The sequence below is a fragment of the Onychostruthus taczanowskii genome, unplaced genomic scaffold, assembly GCF_017590055.1.
Source record: "Onychostruthus taczanowskii isolate IOZ18803 unplaced genomic scaffold, ASM1759005v1 scaffold1, whole genome shotgun sequence".
NCBI lineage: Eukaryota > Metazoa > Chordata > Aves > Passeriformes > Passeridae > Onychostruthus > Onychostruthus taczanowskii.
Window position 1 is genome coordinate 2,945,991 of NW_024496525.1, and position 10,631 is coordinate 2,956,621.

Below are 10,631 nucleotides of genomic sequence, written 5' to 3' on the forward strand. Positions count from 1 at the left end.
GAACAGGGTGGCCACTGTGGCCTGTGGGGACTGTGAGGAGTGGGTGTCCCATCCCACCACCCTGGCTGGGCCCAAGTGCAGAGCCACTACACTCCTTGTGGCTGTGTTGCTGGGCAAAGAGGCACCAATGTCACCTCTGTGTGTGTTTAAAGGTCCGTGGGTGCCTTCCCAAGGCCCCCTCCTTGCATTAACTGGAGCTCACACATGCACAAGTTGCTGCAGCCAGAAATAAAGGCAGCAACTTGGCATCGTGAAGTTGAATTGCCTGTGTTATCAGCTGCTTGTGGTGACTCCTCAGCAGGCAGAGGTGGGGAAAGGTGGGTTTTTGCAGCTGAATACTATCCATGTCTCCAGCTGAATGGAGGACGCCCCTTGAGTCATGAGAGAGGAAACAGCCCCAGCAGCCCTGGCAGCTGCTCCAAGAGCTCTTGTTGCTACCAGCTCCTGAACTGTGAGACAAAAGCCAGCACAGGCAGGGCTCTGCCTGCTGCAGGCACAGTACAAACCCTCTCATGGGAGTCATTTCCCCCCAGTGTCCTTGCTGAAGTCCTGGAGAAGCACTGCCACCAATACTTGTCCTCTTGAAGCTTCAAACATTTAAATCTCTTGTTTTAAGCATTAGCCTTCATGCTACAAGTTCTGCATTTCTGTCTGTGACAAATCACATGGATTTTAACAAGGAAACCGAGGCACGGGGAAAGAACTGGAGGGAAATGCCAGCTGAATAGATTACACCTAGCTGAAGTGGGTGTATTGGAGTCAGCTGGTGACATTCAACCTAGACTGCTAATAATGCTGCTTCCATAATCCTGTAGCTGTAGCAATCACTTGGAAAACTCACAGAGGGAAAAGTCCTGGAAGGATGCAGAAAAGCAAATTGCTGTCATTCTGAAGAAAAGGGCACCCTAGCAGGGGTGCAGCATTCAAAAACTAGGAGGAAACTATAGCCACTGCAGGTATTATTTATGGCCTGTAGCTCAACAAAGTGATTTTGAAACCACACAGAAATCAATCACCTTACCATGTGAGTGAGACCTGCAGTGATCTGCAAAGCAAGGGCAGGGACTAGACATTGGAAAGCCTTTCTAACTGCAAGGATACTGCCCCACCAGAACAGGCTGCCTCAAGAGCCCTCCAGGAACAAATTAATGTCACCTAAGGTCAGCTTGAGCACGCTCATGTCTCAGCACAGACACAATGGTGAGGTGACTTCCCAAAGTCCCTTCACCCTCTGGGAGAGCAGTACCAGTGCCCAAATCTTGTGGCAGGATAAACACAAAATGCACACCTCATCCCCAGTGCAGTCACAGGGACGTTTGTGCTTCCTTACAGACCTATCCCTGGGACTGATGTGATGCTGGTGCGCTCCTGCTGATCCTACCTCCCACTGCACGGTGCCGTCGCAATGGCAAAAAGTCCCAGTGTCCAGCAATTGGTGTCTCTCTGACAGTGCCAGTGCTGTGATCCATGGTTCCAGGGGGCTGCAGCAGAATGAACCCTGCTGCAATTGAGAGGTACTGGGATCACTGGTTTAAACTGGGGAATCCCATGTGTGGGGGATGCTGCCCACTTGAGGAAGCTGCTTACTTCCCTAGCAAAGGGAACAAGAGGAGTGGGGTGATACACAAAATGTTTCTTGAGTGATGCAAGTCTTCTCTGCTGCCCTACTCTCGCAGCCTTCACTGTTAGAGGAGTGGCAAAATCTTCAGCTGGGAGAAGCATTTTGGGAGCGCAGGGAAGTGAGGGGGACTTGCTGAGCAGAAGGCACCACTGTGCCCCTTCTCCCCGCCACCAGCTGGCTTCAAAGTGCCAGGAGAAGCCTCTCTGCCCCCAGCCTGGCACAGCCACAGCTGGCCATGGACCACAGAGGCAGCTTCATGGGACAGCCTGTGAAAAGCTGCCCGGAGCCAGCAGCCACCTTGCTGCCCTATCCTTTGCTCCCAGCCCACACATCCAATTCCCCACCAGTCCCTGGATGGCAGGCTCATGGCAGCTGCTTTCCTCTTTGCAGTGGGTCCCGCTGGCCTTCTGGGAGCAGCTGCCAGCAGCAGCACACTTGGATCAGTGGTGCTGAACATCAAGAAAAAGCCCCTGGCATTTCCAGCAATATTATTATGCCAAAAAAACTGGTCTTTTCCTCCACATATCTGTATCTTGTGGCTGTTTCAGACCTTTTCATGCAGACACATGAAGGCTAGCACAGCCGTTCATCGGCTCTTTTCCCTTTGGGCACTTGTTCTCATGCTCTTAGGTATTTCCAAGAAAGCTATTTCTTTTTAAAAATTTTTTTTTTCATTCCTGCATTAACTGTTTTGCACAGTTCCTGGAAAACAGATGAGGCATTAAACTTCTATTAACCTCTGCCTGGCTGTTTGCTGGGATCCATTTTGCTGAAACCCAGATCTTGTCACCCTGGATTTCCAAGCCACTAAAATAAGGCGAAACCCCAAGTCTGGTGCTTTTGTTACAACTATCCTCTCAACATACCTGACTGCTGCCATTGGTGATGTAGAGGTGGTGTCCCTCACCCTTGTGGCCCCTGCTCCTTCCCAGCTGGCCTCCTGCCTTGCCATTCAACAGCCCCAAAGACATCTCTCCTCCTCCTATGAGCCACTCCTCAGCCTATCACACTTCTCATTTCATTCACTGGGGACTTCTTGTTGAAATTAAGGTTCTTTTCAGCCTCACATGGTATTCTTCTTCACTCTTAGAACATGGTCTCCCATCCACCAGGTGTGGTCCTTGTCAATGGAGAGTTCCCTCCTGCACAAACACCTCCTTGCAGTTTCTGTGTGTCTGAGCCACTGTTGCTGAAGAGCTGCTAAAATAGCCCACAACGAGGTCATTGTTTTTCTGGGACAAAAAAAATCCCCAAAACCCATCTCTGTTTGGGTGTTGACCTCCACACCAGCTGCCTGTTACTGCCACAGGTTTTGCCATCAACCAGCTCTGCCTAGACGCCCCCACCTCATCAAGGTCAGGGATTGTCCCCATCCAGCAGCCACCTCAGCAGCCCTCCAGCAGGGTTTGTCCCCCTTGTTCCTTGTCAGTGCTTTCCTGCTCACTGTTGAGTTTCTGTGCATGCCCACCTCTCCAGAGACTCACCGCAGTGTGACCCAGCCCCGTGTGTCACGGTGCTCCCCAGAGCCTTTCCCCCCTGCCCGTGCCTCTCTGCCCTGGTGACTCAGTGAGCCAGCAGTCTGCTTTCACCTCACTCTGCTCCACTGCCAGGCTTCCACCCGCTGCCTGGCCCTGCGGGGGTGACCAGTGCCAGCCCCTCGACCTCCCTGCCGCAGCTGCTCTGGGGCACCAGCACGGCCCCCTCGGGCCCTGCTCCCAGCGTCCCCGACAGCCCCACAGGATGCAGTTAGCCATGCTGACTGCCGGCCATTCCTGATCTGCGGCCCCTGCGCCACATGCAGGCCCGGCCACGCTGCTCCCTCCGGGCCTGACTGCTTCCATCAGGCAGATCCTGCAACCCCGTCGCCCCCAGCTTGCTCTGGATGGCAATCAACTTGGAAAGCTCCCTGGCTCTCGCCTTCAACATTTGGGATTGAAAAGCCCCTCTCACAGCCATTGTTGTCACCACTTTTGGTTCTGCTCCTCGGGCAATCCTCCGTGTCCCATATAAACCATTTGGACGTATTTTTAGCAGGCATCTTTTCTGAGCATGATAAGCTTCCTCCTTTGCTGTGTTTATGAATAACTCATTGCTTCCCCTACGGCAGCCTCGCTCCCCCTCCCACTCCAGCAGACTGTCAGTGCACCAGGACATTTGTGCAAAGCAGCTCCGAGCTGTCCCCAGGGAAGGCATGGGGCTCGCTTCCAGAGCCTGAGCAAACCCTCTGCTGAGGGTCAGGTCTCTGTGTTACAGCACAGGGATACAGAAACCCCTGAGTAAACTCTTTCAAATGGGTAAAAAAGACTGGGTTTCCCTCAAAGAAGGGCTGCAGCACTTAAGCTGCAAGTCCCCCCTGCCCCTTCTCCTCCCAGCCAAACTTCAGCCAAGGGCTGTCAAACTGTAGAGAAAAAAAAAATCCTGCCCTGAGCCCAGTGGCGCTATCAGCAGTGGGGAACTGGGATGGGTAATGGGAGGAATCCAGCAACACACCCACAGTCTCCGTCTGCCTCACCTACTGCAGGCAGGAGCATCTTCCCAATGCCAGGCCCTCGCTGCAGCTGTGCCCTCATGGATGCCCAGCACTGGCTTTGCCCTTGGTTTTCCCTGCAGCATTATCCCTCCTCCCTTCAGCACACACAGCCCATGAGCCCAGACTGTCCCAGGGAAGTCTGGCCATAACATCCTATAGCAGGAGGAGCCTGCAGTTGGAGCAGAGATATCCAGCAGCATTCCCATACCTGGGAACAGACAAATTTTTGCTGGGAAGGTCACGAATTAGACCAAGGAGCACAGCAAGACACCTTCACCTCCCAAGGATGAGGTCTGCCTGTACCGTCCTGCCTGCAGTGAGGAATTCCAAACGACACAAGTTCACTTTCTAATTTTAAATCTGCGACAAATTCTTGTGCCTTTCCTGTCCTCGCTGGGTCTTTATCAGTTTTGCAAAGGAAGTATTTCCTCTGAGGGACAGAATGATTCTCTAACCACTTGGCTGCTCCTCCAGCATTTGCATCCTTTAGCATGAAACACATTGACAAAATGCAGAAACTCTGTATTGAGAGGTATTAGTTCTTAGCTTAAATAAGTAGGTTTTCAGTAGAATGGGCTCACAGAGTTATAATACTGTGTGCTCTAGTATGTAGTTTGCTCAGCTTTACTTGCCTAGCATCAGTAGCTGGATCTGCTGAAGCCTTGGAACACAAGCTGTGAGTTTACACCTAGAGATGTTTTTGGCTGGAATTGAGTGAATTCTCCTAGTAATTTTCCTAGTAGCTGGTGCAGTGCTGTGTTTTGTCTTTCTTATGAGAGGAGCATTGATAACACTGATGCTGCTGTGGTTGTTGCTGAACAGTGCTTATCCCAAGCCTAGGGCTTTATTTCCCCATGCTCTGCCAGTGAGCAGGTGCACCAGAAGTACAAACCAGAAGACAAGGAGACTCCAGCTGTCAGCAGAAGCTGTAACTCCACAAGATAAGAACAGTGTATGGCCTGCCTGCACAGACACAGAGAAAGAACCCAGTAAGATGTTAGAAGACCCCAGACCAAAAATCACCACTGGACCAAGGGGTGCATGGAGAGTGTCTGAGGGGTGGGGATGAGTTGTACGGGTATAATTGCCCAGGGGTTTCTTTGTTCAGGATCCCTCTCCACAGGCACCTAGCTTGAGCTGACCTGGTGCTGTACCACTAAACTACTCATTTTTATAAAATCTGAGCCAGGGGCTTTGCTACAGGAAACCTAGGGTCGAGCCTGAAGGAGGAGGAGTCAGCCTCAGAGTGAGGGTGTGTTTGAGTGAGGGGTCGAAAAGGGCACCTGTCAGCTTACTGGAGCTGCCTGCTACAGAGAGACTCTGCTCCCAGCAGCTAAAAGTCTCAGGTGGTGTGTATGTGATTCCTTGAGTGGTGTGAGAATGCTCAGGCCGTGGCTTTTCCTTTAACACCCTGCATATTTCCAAATCCAATGTAATTATCAATTTATCTCCACATTTCTGCCCCCATGGCCTTCTAGGGAAGTTCAAACCGTGGTGTGAACCCCATCAGGTTCTTGACAGCCTGCTCTAAGATGGATGGGACACCCAGCTGTGGCACCTGCACAGGCTTCCCAGCTCCCATCTTTATTCCACCTGCTGGCACTAGAGCTACTTCCTTCATCCCTGTTTCAGGAGCCTCCAGGTCTCCAGCCTCCTAAAGACCTGTGAACAGCTCTAGCTAAAGCTAGCTAGCAAGCCAGAGAGAACACCTCTGGTGAGCAGAGGACAGCTCTCACCATGCCAGCCCAGCTGCATCCCCAGGTCCAGGGATGCATGTAGGGACAGGAGGCACAGCCCAGGTGGGGCCTTTGGTGCCACCTTGCAAATGTCCTTGATTCCTGAGAATGCTTGTCAGGTGCCAGATGCTCGCTGGTCATCCTGCTCAAATGGGGGCATGCCCCCCATTTGCACCCAAATCCTTGGGCTCATCCCTGAGGAACAAACTCCAACCCCTACAGCACAGTGGGAACCAAAATGCACCAGCTTTGAGACTGAGTCCCTTGAGTCTGGCTGGTGCAGAGAGGACTGCGCTGTGCTGGAATGAGCAGAGGGCACTGCCAAGCAGAGGGGACTGGGGCCATGGCAGTGGGCTCCTTGAGAAAGCATCACTCTGGGGATCTGGTGGTCCTGCATGTGGGCTGATGGTCCTGCCAGCCCCACTGGCACATTCTGCCCATCCCTATCCTTCTCCCCATCCCCATCACACTTACCCGCGTGGTCAGGCTCTCCTTGCAGTGCAGGCTGATTCCACACTCATCAGTGATCTCAGAGAGGTCTTCATCCTCAAATTCCTCAAGGCTGATGTCATGGGTGAGCCTGGAGGGAGTGGAGATGGCCTGGTCACCCAGTGCCCCAGTGGTGGGCAGGAGGGTGCAGGGTGCTGTGGTGCCTGTGGGCTGGGAGCAGCACTGACACCCCAGGAGAGGCTCTCCCAGTCTCTACTAGGAAGAAAGACTGGGAAGGCAGCTTCTTCCCAGAGGGGATAGGTCTGTCCCCATCAAATGGCTGGGCTTGGCATGGTCCATGACTGTTGGGAGGCAGGAGTGTGTCCCAAAGCAGTCCCTGCCAGACCAAAGACAGCAGGGACATGCAGGCTGAGAGAACATGGAACAGACAGAATAGCCAGCCCCATCACAGGAGGTTTGTTCTGCTCACACCATCCCGGGGAGCCTCTGGGATTGTCCCAGCTGGGCACAGACACCCAACAGGGCAAAGGCCGGGGTTACACGAAGTGGAAAGGCTATGCCCAGGGCACAGCTGGAGTATGGACCTGCTGGGACAGGTGACCTCATCAAGACCCACAGAACTTGTAAGCACAGCAAACTTCTCAGCCATGGCAGAACCAGCCCCTGAGCTGCAGCTGGGAGGGATGTCCCAGCTCAGCTGCCTGCAGTAAGAGAGGGCAGCTATTTCCCTCTTCACCAAAATCACTCCCCAGGGTGACTGTGGGCATCCCTGTGAACATCAGTGCAGCTGAGCTGGTCTGCACAGCCTCTGGGGTCCCTTAGGCTGTCAGCCCCAGCCACATAGATAGATTCCTTACACCCCTTCAAAACAATAGAGATCTTTTAGCAGCTGAAAATGTGCTGATGAGCCCCAGGGGAGTGGTGAGGTGCTCCTGGCTTCTGAGCATTAAAAGACTTCATCATGGTGGTACCTCAATGCTCTTCTCACTTACTTGTTACCACAGGGGTAAATAAAAGAGCCTAATTCAAAAGTCCTTGGCCAATCTACTCAGACCCCTGAGTTTTGTCTGGAGTGGCCATGGACACTGCTTTGCTTGCCACCATTTCCCTTTGCTCCCAGCTCCTCTGGCTAGGAGACACTTGGGTGAAAGGGTTGTGCCAAGCCCATCACCCCTCTCTGGACTGGTCCCCAGCAGTGCAGTGAGAAAGGAATGAGAATGGTGCTTTGTGACCTGCAGAGCTCCCACTCTCACTTTAAGCATTGCTTGCACATCCTGGGGCTCCCCCATGCAGTGCCACCAACCCAGTGGCATGGAGGTGTAACATCTCCCCTGCCCCAACTCCTGGAGAGGGAAAAGAGTGGGAGAAGCCCAAGGGTGAAGCAGCATCTTCCCTCTGCGTTTCCGAGGACCCCACTAGTAGTGGTCTCCTGGGGTGAAGACAACTGGGAACAACCACACCCATGGAGGCAGCCCCTGCAAGACACAACAGGAATGCAAGGACACGGCCTTCAGCACAGGGTGGGATGACTGGACCCCCCTTTCCCTACCTCCTCCTGCTGCCCGTGGAAGGGAGGCAGCGCGGAGCAGGAGGCTCATGACGAGCCCTCAAAGCAGAAATTGATTTCTTCTCCGGTTACACGGGTGGCCAGGGTGGGACATCAGCCGTTGCTGATGCTCGGGGCCTCCACCCGCCATGCTGTGGGAGCGCAGTGAGCACTGCGGGGTCTGCTCAGGGCACAAGGCTGCCGAGGGGCTGCCAGGGGCTCCCTGGCTCTGCAGGAGAAGCCTGACAGGGTGGCAGTGCCCCCCACTCCAGGATGGGGACAGGCAGCCCTGCCCGTGCTCTCGGGGATGGGGAGACGCTGAGCGGGTTCCCCAGCACTGGCCCTGCCTGCCACTGCCGGGCACAGCAGGAGGTGTGCGGACACCTTCTGCCACGCTGGTGCCTGGCTGCCACCCAGCTCCCTGCGCAGCCAGGAAAACTTTGGGCTCAGCTGCGTGCCAAGTTTGCTCCTGTCCTGTGGCCATCACTCGCAGAGAAGGGTGATGTGCCCAGGAGCCGGGGCTGCCCTCATTCCCCTGCATGCCCGCGGGACAGTCCCCCCTTCCCTAGGCCCAGCCGGTCCCCTACCATTTCTCCCACTGGTCTTCCAGCCAGCTCTCCTCCTCGGTGCTCGACTCCATTTTCAAGGGCAGCTGCATTGAGGAGGACCCCCCTTCACTGGAGGACACACTCCCACACCAAAAAACACCCCCAGACGTGCTGCGAGGAGCGGTGAGGGAGGTGACAGCTGAGCCCCGGGTGCCCACTGCCACTCCGCCCGCCCCGTCGCAGTCCGTGCCTGCCGGCGCTGCTCTGTATCCTCACTGCGCAACCTGGGGAAGCTCATTAAAAATAGATGGAATCAGCTGTCCTGGAGGGGAAAAAAAAAAAAAATAACCTCCCCAGCTGAGCCAGCGCCAAGTCCCTGCACTCTACTGGGGATGCTGACTGCCTCTGCCTGCCAGCCAGCCAGCCTGGCTCCTGGTCTTGCTCCAGCACTCGGCTCCTCAGCACCCACAGCGGGCACAGGGGATCTGCTAACCCTACCATGGAAACCCTCAGCACATGGCCTCCTCCTGCCCTTGCAGCATTGCTGTCCCCACGGCAGGGGGACACAGACAGGAGCATCTGTCCAGCTTCTCACCAGGTGGAGCGAGGCCCCTCACCGATGCAAAGGCCAGAGTGTTTCCAGCACAGCGGCACTGGCGTCATGGCCAGCTGCACTTCCAAGCCCAGGAGAGTGCCTTCGCCAAGGGACAAGCCCCGCCAGCACAGAGCAGTGCTAGTAGCACTGCCCCTTCCCTGTCTGCCCCCACCTAACGCCCAGACCCACTCCTGCATCAAGCACGATTATTCCTGGGCTTCTCCAACCTCTAACCCACGCTGAGGGCCAGAGAAATACCTGGTGAGCTGCTCTGCCAGCTCCCACCCCTCTTCTGCTGCTGAAGGAAATATGAGTCTTTCCCAGGAAGGGCTATCAGGTGTTGCTGACAAATTGTTGGTACAGCAGCTCAGATAATCCTAAACCACCCCCGTGCCTCTCAGACCCGCTCACTCCTTGCCCCAATAAGATGAAGCCAAAGTAGCTCTAGAAGGGGCACCCACCATGACTCTGAGATGGGGACAGGGCATCCCCCTCCCTACAAGCTGCATCCACTGTGATACACAGTGGGGTGGCACCCCCATGCCACCATCACAGCACTGCTCTCTCACCCCTCACTGACACCCGCTCCAGGAGCTTCAAGCGACGGGTGCCTCTCCCACCACCTGCTTTGCTCCTGGACAGGTTAAAGGGTGATGCCACAGGAGCCCAGCTCAGGGCTGGACTGCCCTGCTGAGCTAACCTGTTGCAAGCTCTCTCCCCACCAGTGCCTCACCACTGGTGAATGTCACTCGTGATACTGTGGTCATTGTCACTCAGCTCCACAAGAACAGCATCCAGGACTCCATCTTCTCTATCAGCTCTGCCTGGAGGCACCTCATCTGCTTGAAACCTCAATTAGTGCCACGAATAAAAAAATCTCTATCTTCGTATTACTCGCGCCCTTTGCTCCTCTCACATGGATGCTCCAGGACTTCCTAGGAAACACAAGGAAGGCTCTCCATTACCCACTTCTGCTCCCTGTGGTGGAAACACCCCTTCCTTCCTCTCTTGCTTCTCAAAGAGGCTAAAAATACCAGCAAAATGAAGCAGCTCTGACTCCTCTCAGCTCCATCATTGGCAGTGAAAGTCTGAGCAGGACCTACACGTGTATTTTGGCCAACTTCCCTTGACAATGGCCATGGCATCACTGGTAGATGGGAGTCTGTCTCCATTTGTGACAGGAGAACCCTGTCCTTGAAGGGTTCACTTATGAGTGCCTTCCTGAAGGATGTGCCAAGAGGCACCTGAAGGTGGGCAGCCCTGCTGTATGCATGAGAACTGATAAACTTGGGATTCTCAGGGGCTGTGAGCAAGAGTACACACATGGGTGCATGAACAGAGGCAGATGTTACCAGCCCATGGCAGGAGCAGCTTGATCACAGTCCTAAGAACACCCTTATGATTAAGCACTGATCAGTCCTGGCTGCTGTGCCTCTCTTGACCCCATCCCCTGTCAGCCCACTGCCAGTGCAGAGGATTTTCCATGCAGGGCAAGACCAGGGCAAAAAAAATGATGTGATGAAGCTGGGCACTCGAACAGGCCCAGCTGCCCAAGCCATGCTCTGATAGTCTGCTGTTAGGTGCTGTGTGCAAGTCCTGTAACCA